The 14,425-nt window shown below is 41.4% G+C and overlaps 1 protein-coding gene across 4 annotated transcripts in view; it reads left to right on the forward strand.

Annotated features, from left to right (window-relative positions):
* The window catches only part of slc20a2 (solute carrier family 20 member 2), a 54,015-nt gene that overhangs the window by 14,192 nt on the left and 25,398 nt on the right, over window positions 1-14,425 (forward strand). The window contains exon 1 of one of the 4 annotated variants that reach the window (XM_074639221.1): window positions 5,836-6,083. The exons of 2 other annotated variants lie outside the window; for them this stretch is intronic. The gene's annotated coding sequence lies outside the window, so the exon portion shown is untranslated. Of the gene's footprint in view, window positions 1-5,835; window positions 6,084-7,701; window positions 7,981-14,425 lie in introns of those variants that run through there. One more of the 4 variants, XM_074639220.1, reaches the window with a different exon arrangement.

Below are 14,425 nucleotides of genomic sequence, written 5' to 3' on the forward strand. Positions count from 1 at the left end.
CAGTATTGTTTTCATATGGCCTCCCTATTGCATGGTATGGTAAGAGGCGAGCACACCAGAAATTGTTGTCAATTATACAGTATTGAGTGGTAAATGCGTATTGAACTGGGTCACATATTGTTCAAACTAGGGCTGTCAAGGTTAACGCGATGGCAAATTTGTTTTAATGCTACTAATTTCTATAACGTAGAGAGAGATTTACATCAGGAGATCTGACTACAAATTCAGTGCCAACTCTTTTTGATACTTTGTGATATGGACACAATTCAGGATTTACTTTCACTTTCAAGCCCTTGTAAGGGATGTTTTTTTTCTCTATCAATTGCAAACATAAAAAAAAATGTTTGATTGTTTTTTCCGGTCAGTTCATAAACTTAAAAATAAACGTCTCCCTTTGTGAGACCCCTCGATGCGATTAAGGCCTACTGCTGAAGTCGTCATGTGAAATTCCCCTGCCTGTTGTGACCGCTCCAAGTACCATTCTTGCAGCTCATATCAGCCGCGGCTAATGCTAGCAGCACATTTTCACTTAGTTTTCACCTAGAATAACAGTGGAGAGGTAATCCGCTGACTCACTGACTTGCAGGCCTAATCCGGCCAGTCTCGTGTCTTTTCTTCGCTGCGTGTTGGCGGAGGTTAAACGTATGGTTAATACAGTGTGTGTGTGTGTGTGTGTGTGTGTGTGCATAGGTATGTGTCAGTGCAGAGGCCTGGCATTCCTGCAAAGTGGTGGCAGAGCAAAGGACCCCATGTCCCCCCCCCCCACCAACGCCACTACGTGCGTACAGCAGCAGGTCTAATCAAAGCACTCCATAATGCTGTTAGCTGGGTCATGTGCTGGAAGCCTGGATTAAGAGCAGGAGGGCACAGGTCACTAGATCCAGCTTAGGAGGCCGTTCACCCTCGCTCTATTTCTCTTTCTCTTTCACTCTTCCCTTCTTTTAACCTCAAATGTGGGGACACCGCCATGCAAGGTCACAAATATCCCTCATACTATAGTTATTACTTATAGTTAGAGTGGTGCAGGGGTGACGTATTTTTGTAGGCTAACCAGGAAGTTAGCATCGCGTGGGTTCCCTCGACAAAAAGCCAGTGGGATTTTTCCACCAGGTTTTGGATTATTGCAGAAAATAAGCTCTGTGGCAAACACACGTTTATGATACTTACACGTTTTGTTCAGCAAAATAATCTCCACAAATGAACACCACTTTTATGATTGTTGAAGCGTGAATGCAATCGCCAGAAGTAAAAAGCTAACGTTAGGCTATAAACCGACTACACCACGTCGCATGAGCGTGAGTACACACAACGAGGCTGTAAAGTTTGATGAGTCGGCGTGATGACGTTTAGTAGTCTCATTTAGCCTCTTGTTAGCAACCACCTTTTTTAAGAAAAATAAAGGCTTCAGAATTCACAAGTGGGATATTTATTGATGTATTTTATATCGTAGAACAAAACCTTATTTCAGGCATCTCAATAAAAACTCATTCAAAAAGACTTCCAGACGAGGGAACCGGAAGTGCTAATATACTAACTCATTTCTGAGTTTTTGGACTCATTCTTGCACCACTCTATAGAAAAAAACATACATTTTCATTTTATACTATACTTAAATATCCACAGTTGGTTTATCAGCTTGTTTTTTTTCCTTACCTGCTGAATTACTTCCTTTTCCTGAAATATGTCCACAACAAAGACATGGTGATCCAGCAACGCAGATACTTTTAAACTCTGTTTATGTGTTTATTCTTTAACCTTTTACCACCTGCTGTTCCGCCTTTAGCACCTTAACACTATGTTGAACTTTCCCAGGCCGCTACTACATGAATATGAACATGTAACATACACTGTACATGTATAGATAGATGGATTACACTTTCAGAAAGACCTGTCTTGAAAATGAACAAAGTACAATGCACAGCAGAGCACCTGGAAATGTATTTTATATTTGTAATTAATTTAGATCTCTTTCTATCTGGGCCCTTTTCTGTTAATCAGTGTCGAAAGCCTCATTAAATCAACTTTGATTCAATATTGTAAAACAATAAAAACCTGAAAAGGAGATGATTATTTTTTATAAGCACAACTGAAACCTTAAAATGAGAGTTACAGGGACTGTGATCAATTCAAATGCAGAGCCCACTGTTCTGATTGCATGAAAGAGTCAACATTTTTACATAGATTTGATGCATATGGTGGTGTGTTCTTTATACTAAGATAGTTTTCCTAAAATTAGATTTACAAAATTGCAAAATATCGCCTTGCTTACAGTATAGCAATATATTGGATCGTAACACCTGTATCATGATACGTATCATATCGCCAGATTCTTGCGAATACACAGACCTACTTTACAGTGTTTGCACCATCTTCAGATATTTTTTTTTATTTTCCTAAATATTATTTTTGTTCTGGCTTTTTTTGCCTTTATTGGATCGGACAGAGTGCTAGACAGGAAAGGGGGAGCGGGAGGGGATGTCCAAACGCGTCTTAATTCTCAAATGGATTGCGTGATTATATGTCAGCCTTTTCAAAAAGCATTTTCTTTTCACTACAACACAAGACCGGCGTTTTGTAGATCTCCGCTGCGGAGAACACTTTCATTAAGATTTCACTGGACTGTCAGCAGCGTAGTGTAGATGGAAGTCGAAAAAACAGAGAGGACGAGATGCATTTATCCCCATTAGTGTGGCCTAAAACATCATTAGTCATGCTTGTACCTCTCTTATCTCAGAGTCTCCTGCCCTGTTTTTTCTTTCTGTGTTTTCAGCTCTCACTAATACCGGCACCCACTTTGCCCCAGTAACACATTTTAATACCACAGAGCATGCAAACAGTAGATTACCAGTCTCAGCAGTGGAGAAAGAGGTAGGTAGAGTCCAGAGCCAGGTCAACATTTCTCCGCTTCCACACCTTAAGATGAGGAGGGATCGGGTGGGGGGTGAGCAGAGGAGGAAGCACGGTGGGTGCAGGGGGCAGGCTTTGCTTATTGGGCACCGGTGCTGATTCCTGGAAGAGAACTGGAACTGTCTGGCTGAAGCTGAGTGTGGGAAGAGGAGGAGGAGGGGGGGTGAGGAAAACAGAGAGGGTCAAGGGTAAGATGACTCCTACAGTCAGGAACATGGAGGCAGAAAGAGAAGAAAGCCGGACTGCAACATCAGAAAGCCACTATTGTTGGTACGTACTGAGCCTAAGAGTGTCGGTAGTCCTGTGATGTGAAGGGGAAGCCAACAAAACAGGCCCCCCCCCTTATACTGTTGGTAATAAAGTAGTTGGCTCTGTTTTCATCTTTGAGGCACATTTTAATTTGGTCAATTAGGATCCCCGTTGTGAGCGTGGTTTATTCTCAGAGGTGACTAATAGTTTCTGCCGGCCTAAAAGCTAAAAGCTTTATTCTGGGCTCTGCATCCTTTGTGTTGCTGCTATTTTAGCCTCGGTGGTTTTTATACATTGTGTGTGTGCTCAGCTGGACCTTTTTGGAGAATCATTTCAAATCCCCTCTGTCGAAATCATATGAATTTTCATGCCTTTTTTAGATGTTCAGTCAGTAATAATATCTGTTTTCATTCTTCTATTCCTCTCATTGTATCGCTGTAAATCCGTGTCCTTTTATAGTCCCTTCTTATAAACAAACACAGTGTAAGGACGGCACAGCGTCGTGACATAAAACATTTGTACAGGCAGACACTCGGAACAGGGAGGAGTCGCTTCTGTCACTTTGCCATTTCAGGGTGAGGGAGTCAAACCCGTGCTCAGTCTCCGCTGAAACCAGAGAGAGCTGACCTTAAAAGAGTATTTAAACTTAAGGCTTACTCAACACTGGAAGCCAGAGGGGGGGCTCGATTGTTTGCTGTTGTAACGCGTCCTGCTTCAGTGTTGCTAAAGGCTCAGATACTTCTAGTCTATGGAGTGTGGCTCTGACATTTCTCTGATTTTTGTCATCCTTTGAAATTGGATTGGAGAAGGTAGCTCGCCATCCGCCATATTAATCCACAGAAGAAGACGATCGAGTGTTTTCTGTGACTTCATACACAGCCTTGTAGATCGGCGGTGCTTAAATCGATGTAGGTTGTTAACTCTGAGTGATTTATTACTATTGGCCGTTGTTAATCTTTGTCGTCGGCGGTCGGAGAGTGCCGATGACATGAAACCATTCATCAATCTATTTCATTATCAACAGTGCACTCATATTCTGAGATGTTCTTCGTGAATTTGAATTTACATGAAAGCATTAGTTCTTATCATATACTTACAATATTTAATTCAGTTTTTCCAAACATAAATGTATAAGTCAGGGCTGTCAAAGTTAACGCCATAATAACACGTTAACGCAAATCTGTTTCAACGCCACTAATTTCCTTTTTTTAACGCAACTTGCGATTTTTAGGTTGAAATGGGTTTTGAAGCTGGAGTGAAGATAATGACATCATATGAAACTAGAAAACCTCAGGAATCCATTGGTACCAACCACGTCATACTAGTTTAGTAGCTAGTATCAACCTTACACTAAATTTTGGTGAGGAAAAACTGGCATGGCCATTTTCTAGATATGTGAATGAAAATGTGTTCTATGGGTACCCACGAGTCTCCCCTTTACAGACATGCCCACTTTATGATAATCACATGCAGTTTGGGGCAAGTTATAGTCAAGTCAGCACACTGACACACTGACAGCTGTTGATGGGCTGCAGTTTGCCATGTTATGATTTGAGCATATTTCTTATGGTAAATGCAGTACCTGTGAGGGTTTCTGGACAATATCTGTCATTGTTTTGTGTTTTTAATTGATTTCCAATAATAAATATATACATACATTTGCATAAAGCAGCATATTTTCCCACTTCCATGTTGATAAGAGGATTAAATACTTGACAAATCTACCTTTAAGATACATTTTGAAAGAAATGTGTGATTCATTTGTGATTAATCACGATTAAATATTTCAATTGATTGACAGCCATAATAGGTACACATTTGACACCCAAAGTTATTAGTTTTTTAGATTATTTCTTTGGTATATTGCCTTTATTTGATAGTGACAGTGATAGTTATGAAACGGGGAGAGAGAGAGGGGGGGGATGACATGCAGCAAAGGTCCGTGGGTCGCCGCTGTTGTAAGGACTCAGCCTCGGTACATGGGGTGCCCGCTCCACCAGGTGAGCTACCGGGGCGCCCCAACACCCAAAATTACATTTGAAATAGGCACCACATGCTGTCAGTCCTTGTGTCAAACCTAAATATACTATGAAGGGAAAATAAATATTCATAAAGCCTGAAGTTAAGCGGCGATTTTGTTTCAGATAGGGGATTGTGCCCTGAGATATTTCTGCCTTGGGACTTAAGTGATGTGGAGCAGACAGCAGGAAGGATGATAACTCATCTCTATCTGGACAAATCAGCCAAAAAAAGTGCAGTGGAAACTAGTGATTTAGCTGCAGGCCCACATTAGTATTTGACGGATTGCCTGTGTGCTTGTAATGGCCGTCAGAAGCAATCGGAAGGATTACCACAGTTACTTGCTTCTTGACAACCTGACTTAGTGCTGCAATGCAGACCCACGGCGGTGGAGAGAAAATAGAATGAGTGAGAGGATTTATGGAAATGTGTGTGTGTGTGTGTGTGAGAGGACTCTTTGAAGACGGCGTTGAGAGCGACATGCTCTTCGCAGTCATGCACGCTGTTGTTGTCATTCTTAAGCGACCCCCCTCCTGCTCGTGGAGGCTGACTGATCTCAACACTGTACAGAGAGTGTGTGCACGTATGTGTGTGTTTTGGTTCTAGGAGACGGCGCCTCCCCGCTGCGAAGCAGAGAGTCGGAGGCAGCAGGTGCAGCTGACGCAGATAGGCTTTTTAGCAGGCAGGGCCAGTTGGGGGACAGAAAGGGAGAGAATGAGTGAGAGACGATAGAGCACAAAGCCACAGGAACTCAAACAAACACAAGATCAGACCTCTGAGCAGCGCTGGACAAACATATCTATCGGCCCTATTCTAGTCCGTACACGGTATGTGAGAACGAAGGGAACAGGACCTGAGCTGCAGAGTGGCACCTGACATTGCATTCAACATTAGCTTCAACGGTGGACGTGAGTAATGTTTTTATGATTTAAACAGAACAAAGAACGACTTGAGGAATTTGTGTGAGGCAAGTTTGTGGTTGAGCCAAACCGTGGTACATTTTTCAGGGATGCACCGATCCGACTTTTTCAGTCCCAGTCTCGATAGCGATACCTGGTCTTTGGGTATCGGCTGATACCGAGAACCGATCTGATACCAGTGTTTAATTAATAAGCTGTATGCCTCACTGTGTGGAAGTGACTATTCTTTTATGTTCAAGACAACATCAGGCTTGACTTAAACATTGCTTTCCTAACTTTGTAAAGCAAAAAATGTAACCAATAAATACATAGATATACATTTATTTAATTGTTCTTTATTATCCAAATGATAAATCATACAGCAGCAACTTGGTGGAAAATCTTCTAAATTACCAGGAATTGCAATTCAAGTGTAAACCTCTTTAATGCAGCAACACATTGGTTAAAACTAAAACAGGAATTAAAACTACAATGAATAATGTATATAGTATATAAACTTATAAAAATTGAGTAGAATGGATCGGCCCCATTGCACAGCAGAGATTTATATCTTTAATTCTATTTTTATTGTATTTTTTATTTCTTTTATCCAGTTTAAAGTAGTATATACTGTAGTTTGTGTGAGTGATGCACGTTTTTGTGATGTAAATTCCTTCTGTAACACCTCAATTACCCTTTGGGGATCAGTAAAGTCTATCCATCTATCCATATCGATATCTCATCCAGCTATTTGAATCGGTATCGGCCTGATATCCCATCCAGTATCGGTGCTTCCCTAACATTTTTCCAAAGTTTGAAAAACATTTATAGAGATGCCAAGTCCAGAGTATTGTGCTGCAATCATATTTTAAAACAAAAACCTGCCAGAAAGCTTCAACTCATCTGCTTCTCTTGCCGTCTCTCTCATAGACTACTTCGCTAGAAAGGCCTGTTAATGTTGGTCTGTGGGATCTTTCTTGCCATGCGTCTCGTAGCAGACGTGGCTCTGCTCTGAGCCTGCGGTGAATCTGCTCCGCACTCGACGAGCCGCTGTCTCTGCTCGCCGAACCCACAGTCGCATAAAGACATACTGTTCCTCAGCGTGTCTTTGAAAGGGACAATTGTGGCAGCGAGAGAAAAGGCAGAGAAAGTGATGGGTGGATCGCAGCCAAATGACAGTGTTGAGATAGTGTGTGCTGTCTTGTGTGACGGGCCTCTGTGTTACCAAGAAAAATGGCCCAAAGTGGCTCAGTGGCTCATTCCATCAGATGCTGTAACAAGATGATTGTGTAACTCACACTGTAGCTTTCCTCAGTCAGTATTTAGGTGCCAAAATGTGCATATTTTACTGACCGGCGTAACCAAGGGAATGCTGCTGCTCTGAATGCCCTTGATCCGTCGGCATGCTTTTCTCCGGCTGAACAACAGCGCTTCAGCTCCTCTCCCCCTTCACTTGGTTATTCTCCTCCGCCGTCATTGGCTGCCTCCTCTCCATCTGTCCATCCTCTCTGCTCACAGACAGCCAGTCAGCGGCACGCCTCGGCCTCTCCGACATCCGTCATTGGCTGGTGTGTGCTGTGAATGCGGATGCTTTCCTTTAAGAGGCCGTCTAGACTCAGCTGGCTGCGCTGCTCTCTCGCTCTCTCTTGTTAGCTCCCTCCTTCTCTCTCCTGCAACACCACCACAACCTGCTGATTTCCTTTCTCTCTCCCTCTCCTCCTGTCATCAGCTGTTCTCCTCCACTCTCTCCTCATTATTTGATTTCATGTCATATCACATGCTCACCTCCCGGTTTTCATTCTTTCTCAGCCTACCGTTTCTCTGTGTTTCTCTCCCCAATACTGTCTTTGACATTCATTCATCTCCACCACTTTCTCACCCTCCACTGATGTGAGGAGACATGAAGGTGAGTGGAGTTGATTTCCAGGCCTACTAGCCTGTCTGTTGTTTTTTTTAACTTTATAAGGCATCAGGTAGACGTGAGCATCCTGTGTCCTTGGGATTCACAGACTGCAGTTGCGTATGCTTCAGGTGTGACAATTAGCCGGTGCCGGTTGTGATGCTGCTGTGAGTCATCATCTGACGCCGCATGTATGTTTCTCTCTCTGGTCCTTTCAGCCTAGAGATGAAGGGGGTTAGCTGATGAGAGGAGGAATCAGTGCGTGGATGATAGTGCAGCCGCGTGTCAATGCAGGCTGTAGCTCGTGACACAGTGTTTTGCACCAGCTGTGGCTGTGGTGCAGTGGCATCTCAGGCAGATTAATGAGCCAGCACTGCGTGCAGCGACGGCAGCAAACTGTTAGAGAAGTGATCACCGTGAGTAGTTTCTCTTCCAGAGGTCAGTGTTGTAACAGGGATGTGCAATGTTAATATTCTCCACATCTATTGTACAACTTCCCTCTTTAAAATCTTGGCTGTGTCCTCTAGACATCCTGATTAAATATTCCAGCATAGATTAACTTGAAGACCTAATTTAGTCTTGTTTTCCCCGTGTTGTGTGTCTCATTATGTGTGTACTGTTTTGCCACCTGACACCCACAGGAAGAAAATGTGTCTGAGCATGTTCCCTCTGAGAGTACGTCGCTTTCAAGTGTTTTTTTATTTCATTTCGGGGATCTTTTTTAAAAGGGACTGCAGTTTATTTCAAGCTGAGTATGAGATGGTAATCGTACTGCACTTACAGCATATGCTTTTCTATTTTAGTGAACAAATCGCTTTGCCACACCAAGACGCTGGCCTGCCCATTGGGAGCCATTTCGGGTTCAGTGACCGAAAGAACGGGAAATAGGACCGGACAACAATTAGTGGACAACCTGCTCTACCTCCTGAGCAACAGCCACCAGAGAGTAAAGATTGTTTTCTATAAACCGTTTCAGAAATAGGCAAAATTAGAAAAATCTCATAAAGCTGATTGCAGTAAAACGTGGTGGGAATAATGGCATATGAAGTATTCATAAAGACAGTTACGCAGTATATGCTTCTAAAAAGGAAAAATTCACCCTAAATATTCTAAATTTAATTAAATCAATCTCCCATCTTCTGGAGTCCCTGGAGATGTTTCCAAAAGTGGAAGCTTAATTTTAACAACACCAAAACAACATCATAATAAGTTGTCAATTAAAATATTGTCATAAATGTCTGAAATTACCCGGCCAGTATAATCCAAAGTAGTTGATTTGTTGATTAATAGGTCATTTTGGTCTTAGTCAACTAAGATTTCTTTAGTCGATTACTCATTTTTTATGTTTTTTAATGTGGATATCTCGCTGTGTACATGCACATAGCGAGCAATCCACATTAGAAGAGGCAGAATTACTGATTTCTCCACCATTAAGAGTCCCAGTAGACCATCATGCAATGCATTCACAAGACGTACTTTAATGTTAAATAAACTCTTACTTTATTGCTACTGCTTCTTTCACCTGCATGTATAAATCACAGCTTAATTTAAAAATGTCTGGGGCTGCCTCTCTTACTCGATTAGTCGGCTAATCTGTCTTTTTGGTGGTTTTAGTCGTAGTTGTAGAGAAACTCCGTTTTACATATCTGTCGATTAAATCAACTCATCGATAAGTCGACAAAATCGTAGGAGTTTTCAGCGAAGAATTTCTTTGGTCGAGGACAGCATTTATCCAAGGTTTCAAGTTCAACTTTCTTTATTTTCATCAGATGCACAGCAATTACAACAAAGCGTCGTTTACAACAAAAATCTTAGATCTTCAAAAGCGAAATTTAAAGTAAAAGCTAATAAATAATCTAAGGCATAAAAAAGTGCAAATTTCCACACTAAAATAGATATGTTTCTTACATGAAGTAAAATCATGGATATCCCCCTGGTGTCATGAAGTTAATATCAAAGTGTGAACAACAGCAATCAACAGCCGTTAACCTCGGACAGCTCCCTCGTCCCCGGTGGTCTCAGGTTCAGCACCTTGGACAGCGGTCGGGACACACTTTGTGCAAAAACACGTTATAAAAGATTTACCTGAGCTGAAAATGGAAGCTGTAAGTTGCTGTAGACTGATGTATTGATCGTTTAAACCCTTTATTATAGCTCAACATTATCTGGTTAACTCACAATAATCTTGTTTTGAACATCCTCCAGATAGATAAAGTCAAATCTAACCTTGAAAATGAAAGAAATGTGTGCAGGGCTCTCTGACACATTATCAGTATTTTAATTCCATAGTGGCCTTTTTAACAAACTCCATTTTGTTGTGTATTAGAAGTGATAATTAACTATGAAATTCCTTTTGTGCGGTTGTGAAAGTGGTCTTGAAATATGTCTAAATGATAACAAAACATCAACTTCCCCAACTATTCAAGACATACTTTGTCCCCCAGTGAATGAGCTGTCTGCACATCATGTTATTGAGTAGAAAAGTCATTCCACCCGTCTGGTAAAGTAACCACTGCTGCCAGTTTTTCAAATTAAATTCAGTATTTTACTGTTTTCTCCTGTTTATTTGTCCGCATCCCAATGAGCAGCACAACAGCAGCATAATCATGCAGTGCATTCTCACCCAGGTAAAAAGATAACCTTCACACAGGTTGCATAACAATTTTATGCAACTCATTTTATAAATGAATTTCCCTCTTTTATAACGTTTTACTTTCAAAAGCCTTAAACCCTCAGAAGATTCAAGGTCCGATGAATCATTCATCGGAGCAGCGTGAACGCTCCCAAGTCACACAGCCGGAGATGGTGATGAGGACTCCTCTAACATACTGAAGATCACATAGCCAATCTATTAGCAACAAATCCATTTCACATGAGCGCCGTTGAGCTCGCATCACATACTGTTGTCTCTGAATGTCGGCTGTATGTACAAATCGATGTATGTAGCAGGTCACGGCAGGATTTGCTATTCAAGGTCATATCCTTCATCATCTGTGAGAATCGAGGAGCAGACATTTCGATGTGTTTTCAAAATCTCGCAGCTGAGCTAACACACCAGATGTTGAGAGCAGCAGACAGGTGTTTGTTTTGGAAGCGTGGTGCACTTTTGACGACAGTTTGGAGGATTCCTCACGGAGGAACCAGCTTTTCGCTGACAACGTCTCACAGCTTGGATATGAATACAACCTGCTTGTGTCTATATCTGGCTGGTTGTCTGGATGATGTCCATAGGTTGGTGTGGGTGTTCTGCAGATGACAGGGATGTCCGTCTCTGCAGTCACCACATTCGGAGGAGGAGCTGCTGCTCACACCCTGAGGCGTAGTTGTGTGTCATAAGAGAGCAGAGGTCAAAACAGAAGTTTGTGCAGTTCATTATTTATGTTCCATTTTGTAACGTGAACACAAGTTTACCTTTATAGTCCAGCTTTGTTGTCCTTGTGCCTAGCTGTTATTCATATTTGTGTAAGTACATTGAGAGAAACGTAAAATAAACGGAGTAAAATTCCCTGTATGAGCCCTCATACTTGGCAAATACATCTGATTCTGAAGTTTACATTATATCCGTTTGTTTGCATGGGTTTCCTGCAGCTGCTTTGTTTTTTTATTATCCCAGAAAACATATGAGTTAAAGGAATAGTTGGACATCTTGGGGAAATGTTCACTTTGCTGCCCAGAGTTAGATGAGAAGACGGATACCACTCCTCACACCTGTACGGTAAATAGAACTGTTTAGCTTATCTGAGCTTTGGACAAAGCCAGGCTAGCTGTTTCCCCCTGTTTCCAGCCATCATGCTAAGCTAAGCTAACCAGTAAAAGTGTGACGATACATCGATCTGGATCATTATATCGATTCATTGATCAACAATCCAATATGAAGACATCGATAGATATCATCAACTTTATGATACGCCTTTATTTTGAAATTCTTAACTGATAAAAAAAACATTGTTTTTATTAAAAAGAATCATTTAAATATCTGGAAGAGCTCAATAATAACATTTTCATCAAATCATGACTTAGTTGCTTTTTGTGAGTTAAGATAAATGTAACCAATTGTGTTAAATGGACATATGATATTGTCTCATATCGATCACAGGCCCCTGAATCGGATCAAAATTGCATCGTGGCAGACTTTGTGATATCAGCAAATATCATATTGTTGTCCAAAGAATAAATATGATATCATATTGTGATGAAACTTGTGATTCACACCCCTACTAACCAGCTGCTGGCTGTAGTTTCACATTTACCGTGCAGACATGAGAGTGGTATCAATCTGCTCATTTCACATCTGCCAAAATATCCACATATTACTTTCTATATATATGAATATTGCCCTTGAGGAGGCACTGCAGTTGTCCCCTGGTGGGCTGCACTGTGGATGCCGACTGCTTCTATAACCGTAAAGATGGATTTAATGCAGAGAAAATGTACCGACAGGCTTTGAGATAAGTTTAGCTTAATTATCATATTCTTCTAAATTTGGAGGTTCTTGAGGGACATAAGCTTTTATAGAATCATATCAAGAACCCTATTAATTTCCCCTACAAAGAGGAAACTATTAAAGTGAAAATTTCACAGATTATTGGGGTGAATGTCGACATGAACTATAAACGATTGGTCTCTGGGTCCTCAGGCAGTTATTTTAGTTTCACTTTATACACTGACTATATCCTGTAACGCTGACTGTTGAAGCTTGAGCACATTGTTTTTTTATTATTCCCCTTCGACTAGTTGACTTTTTACATTCTTATAGGACTGAAGAACAGTTTGAATCTCCTCTGTAGCACAACAGCAGACTATAAGAGTACTCCAAAGGTTACCACTACACTACTTCACCCTGGAGAAAATATTTTTTATGTGCACCACTGGGAGTGTCGGCATTTGAGCTCGCTGGGGTTCATGTGTTACGGCATGACGAGGTCTTCGGAACGGACCGAGCGTCAGCCGCAGCTGTCATGTTGAGTTTCCATGTTTAGAAAGTTGAAGACGTGATTAAAAAGGCCTGGTATATGAGTACACGCCCACACTCCAGTTACTCATCTTTCCTCCTCCTCACTCTTGAACGATGTACTCTCTCTGTGTTTGACCGTTTCCTCTGTGGAGTCTCTGGTTGTGCTCGGTGGAGGGTCATGTTTGACTGAGTGGTTCTCTTGTGGTGGAGGTGTTCCCCCGGATTAAACATTTACACAGCGTCTTGTGTTAGTCCTTCAAAGTCTGTCAACACATTGACTGTAAACTTTATATAGCACCTCTCTAAAGTGTTAAATAGTTGAAGTGGGAATCACCAGAGGCCCCACGATACTTAAAGCTGCAGTAGGCAGAATGTTTAGGTTTTCTGCACCTCCTCATGGCTCTGTTTTCAGGCTTTAAAAAATCGAGTACATGACGGGAGACTTTGGCCAATCACAGGTCATTTCAAAGAGAGCGTTCCTATTGGCTGTTCATTCAACAGAGGCAGCTGTCAATCTCTCGCAAACTCCGAGCAAATGGTCAAACTAGTAACTGCAATAAGATTGCAATAAGATATGCTATGCAATATTACGATTTATTACCTTTTTTCAACTACAAATTATGCAATTTTTCAACATCTGTTGTATCTAATAAGATACAGTTTTAACTCTGTTCATCTCAGTTTTCATCCACATATCTTGAGGTCAGAGGTCAGGGACCCCTTTGGAGCGTTATTTAGCGCTCTTCCCGACAAACTAACATGACATACCAAGGTATCCATCAATTCCTTAGGTCTTCTAGTTTCATATGATACCAGTATCTTTACTCTAGCTTTAGGACTGATACCGCTACAACCTCTGAAAGACAGAATAGCATCTGGGAAGAGGTTAATAGTTTATATAATAAAAGATCAATACTTGACGTCTGTGTATCGATACAATATTGCGACGCAAAATATCGCCATACTATGATGCACCGATTTTTTCCCCCACCCTTAAAAGGACAATTCAAATCATATTATGAATCGAGGTGTAAAAAATAATTAGGGTAAGTCTCAATAACCTTTAAATGCCTTCATATTGGTGCAGACGTAACACAACAGCGTATTAATGTTTCTTATAACTTGTCTACTTGTAAGGGCCGACTAAACGTGCCACGAAGCACTTTAGGAATCGATTGAATTGAATTTTAGAGCGTCAGATAGAGATCTTACCTCGGGTTTTATTATTGTGTTTGTTCATGAATTATTAACTTAGTTAAGCTTTTTGTGGCAATTGTCTTGATGGACATGAGTTCATGACTTGAGTTTATGGCCCTGGAGTGTCACTGGTCTGTGTGAAGACTGTGAATCTTTAAATCCAGGCGGGGCCACTGACCCTTCGCTCTGATCCTGCGCTCTGATCTCTCTCTGGAGGGAAGCAGCTGAAAAGAGAATTACCCCTCGGGGATCAGTGAAGTATCACACATTTTTACCCCGTCCTTTTCAGATTTGGCGAGC

The sequence above is a fragment of the Sebastes fasciatus genome, chromosome 6 (genome assembly GCF_043250625.1).
Source record: "Sebastes fasciatus isolate fSebFas1 chromosome 6, fSebFas1.pri, whole genome shotgun sequence".
Classification (NCBI taxonomy): Eukaryota; Metazoa; Chordata; class Actinopteri; order Perciformes; family Sebastidae; genus Sebastes; species Sebastes fasciatus.